Source organism: Rhinoderma darwinii, chromosome 3 (genome assembly GCF_050947455.1).
Source record: "Rhinoderma darwinii isolate aRhiDar2 chromosome 3, aRhiDar2.hap1, whole genome shotgun sequence".
Taxonomy (NCBI): Eukaryota; Metazoa; Chordata; class Amphibia; order Anura; family Rhinodermatidae; genus Rhinoderma; species Rhinoderma darwinii.
In genome coordinates, this window is record NC_134689.1 from 328,557,219 (window position 1) to 328,560,760 (window position 3,542).

Consider the following 3,542-nt stretch of genomic DNA (forward strand, 5'->3'; position numbering starts at 1 on the left):
ATATACGTGAACGTGTAAAAAAAAAAAAAAGTTCTCACTTACCGATAACTCCCGGCTTCTTCCTCCAGTCTGACCTCCCGGGATGACAATTCAGTCCAAGTGACAGCTGCAGCCAATCACAAGCCAAGCACAGGCTGCAGCGGTCACATGGACTGCCGCGTCATCCAGGGAGGTGGGGCCAGATGTCAAGAGAGGCGCGTCACCAAGGACGCGTCACCAAGGACGCGTCACCACGGCAACGGCCGGGAAGTTCTCGGTAAGTACGAACCTCTTTTTTTTTAAACAGGTTACTCGATATGGTGATCGGAATGCACTGTCGAGGGTGCTGAAAGAGTTACTGCCGATCAGTTCACTCTTTCAGCACCATGGACAGTGACTGACGTCGACTAGCCTCATCTCTATGATGGCGGCTGTGCGAAAATCACGCAGCCGCGCATCATACACGGATGACACACGGAGCTGTCAAGTGCCTTTTGCGCACGCAAACTTAAAGAGGCTCTGTCACCAGATTTTGCAACCCCTATCTGCTATTCCAGCAGATAGGCGCTGCAATGTAGATTACAGTAACATTTTTATTTTTAAAAAACGAGCATTTTTGGCCAAGTTATGACCATTTTTGTATTTATGCAAATGAGGCTTGCAAAAGTCCAAGTGGGCGTGTTTAAAGTAAAAGTCCAAGTGGGCGTGTATTATGTGCGTACATCGGGGCGTTTTTACTACTTTTACTAGCTGGGCGTTCTGACGAGAAGTATCATCCACTTCTCTTCAGAACGCCCAGCTTCTGACAGTGCAGACACAGCCGTGTTCTCGAGAGATCACGCTGTGACGTCACTCACTTCCTGCCCCAGGTCCTGCATCGTGTCGGCCACATCGGCACCAGAGGCTACAGTTGATTCTGCAGCAGCATCAGCGTTTGCAGGTAAGTAGCTACATCGACTTACCTGCAAACGCCGATGCTGCTGCAGAATCAACTGTAGCCTCTGGTGCATGTGTCCTCGCTCGTCCGACACGATGCAAGACATGTGAGTGACGACACAGCGTGATCTCTCGAGAACACGCTGTCTGCACTGCCAGAAGCTGGGCGTTCTGAAGAGAAGTGGATGATACTTCTCGTCAGAACGCCCAGCTAGTAAAAGTAGTAAAAACGCCCCGATGTACGCACATAATACACGCCCACTTGGACTTTTACTTTAAACACGCCCACTTGGACTTTTGCAAGCCTCATTTGCATAAATACAAAAATGGTCATAACTTGGCCAAAAATTCTCGTTTTTTAAAAATAAAAACGTTACTGTAATCTACATTGCAGCGCCGATCTGCTGCAATAGCAGATAGGGGTTGCAAAATCTGATGACAGAGCCTCTTTAAAGCTGACTTTCATGCTCTGGGGTCTAGAATGGAAGCAATGGAGACTAAAATTGACAATACAGTGACGACCGTTAATCAGCACTCTGATTGTATTGACAACATATACCAACAGCTTGAAGAAGCCCAATCTAAGCTGGAAGATATGTAAAATAGATCAGAAAATGTCCTGGATTTAGAAACTGCGGTACACAATCTTTTCAAATAGCTCCTTCCTGATTTACCTGAACGCTATTTTGATGTTGACAGAGTGCATAGGGCGCTTACTGCTCCCTGCTCGGATGGTCTGCCCAGAGATGTGTTGGTGAAGCCTAATTATTACTCTGTGAAGGAAAAGGTCATGAAGGCTTTCAGGTCTGCATAACAGCTGTGATTGCGTAGCTGTGACATACAGATCTTCGCTGATTTGGCTCCTCACATGATCCAGAGGCGTCGCTTATTAAAACCAGTCCTCCAAGTCCTGATTCGCCAGGAGATTAGATACAGATGGGCCTTCCCCTGTCGTCTCAAATTTTCGTATCGCAATCGGTCATACAGTTTTGCTTCTCCCAAGAAGGAGAGGCCCTTATGGAACGTTTGGGTCTTCTTTCAAAAGATGGTACGCCTCCGTCGAGGAAATAACCACCGCCTGCTTCCTCCTCTTCTACAGCACATATTCGACCACTCTGGAGCTCCAGATCTTCATCCCAGCCTTCGACTTCTGCTATCTGAATTCGCATATCCTTGATGACATCTTGATGCACCTCTCATAGGATCCTGTGATTGGAACTTTCTCCACGTAACAGTTCCCTTTGCTGCTTACTATTGACATTTAATTTTACATTGCTGTAAAGGATCTGCCAGACACAGCTTCTGTGTCGACGCCCGTGGGTAATCAGTCTGCACCTGCTCCTAAGTCTGAGAGAGTGACACGATCTTCTACCAGTCAGGCTGGGAGGCTGAGGAGTGGGAGAGCCTATCACAGCCTGGCGAGACGGAGCTAGCACCCGCCCTCTGTCTATTTATACCTGCATTTCCTGCTCCTCCTTTGCCTGTGATTCTTTTCTGTTTCCTGGCTCTGCTGCTCCTGCTATGATTATTGACCTTGTTTCATTTTTGACCCTGGCTTTACTGACTACGCTCCTGCTCTGCGATTTGTACCTCGTGCACTCCTGGTTTGACTCGGCTCGTTCACTACTCTTGTTGCTCGCTGTGTTGCCGTGGGCAGCTGCCCCATTTCTCTTAGCTTCTGTGTACCCTTGTCTGTTTGTCTGTCGTGCACTTATTGAGCGTAGGGACCGTCGCCCAGTTGTGCGCCGTCGCCTAGGACGGGCCGTTGCAAGTAGGCAGGGACTGAGTGGCGGGTAGATTAGGGCTCATCTGTCTGTCTCCCTACCCCGTCATTACATAATCACAGGCCCATATACCTTTTCTACCCTGGTCCCTGACACAACTATGGACCCCCTTGAGACCCTGGCTCAGCAAATGCAGGGCCTCTCCCTACAGGTCCAAGCCCTGGCTCAGAAGGGCAACCAGCATGATGCTACCCTGGTAGTGCCCCCCACCTCACCTCTTGAACCCCACCTCAAGTTGCCTGACCGGTTCTCAGGGGACCGGAAGACTTTTTTCTCCTTTCGGGAGAGTTGTAGGCTCTATATCCGTTTAAAGCCCCACTCCTCAGGTTCTGAGAGCCAGCGAGTGGGTATAATTATGTCCCAGCTCCAGGACGGGCCCCAAGAATGGGCCTTCTCCTTGGCTCCTGACGCCCCTGAACTTTCCTCTGTTGATCTTTTTTTTTCTGCTCTCGGGCTCATATATGACGAGACTGACAAGACTGCCTTTGCCGAGAGTCAGCTGGTGACCTTACGTCAGGGTAAGAGACCCGTTGAGGAGTACTGTTCTGACTTTAGGAAGTGGTGTGTAGCTTCTCGGTGGAATGATCCTGCCTTGAGGTGCCAGTTTAGATTGGGTCTGTCGAACGCCCTGAAAGGCCTGTTAGTTAGCTATCCCTCTTCTGACTCCCTAGATCAGGTTATGGCTTTAGCGGTACATCTTGACCGACGTCTCAGGGAACGACGACTGGAATGTTTTTGTGCCTTCCCCTCTGACCCCCCCATGATGGCTCCCGAGGTTCCGTTGCTTCATTCTTCCACGGAAAACTCGGATGAACCTATGCAACTCGGGGCCTCCATCTCTCC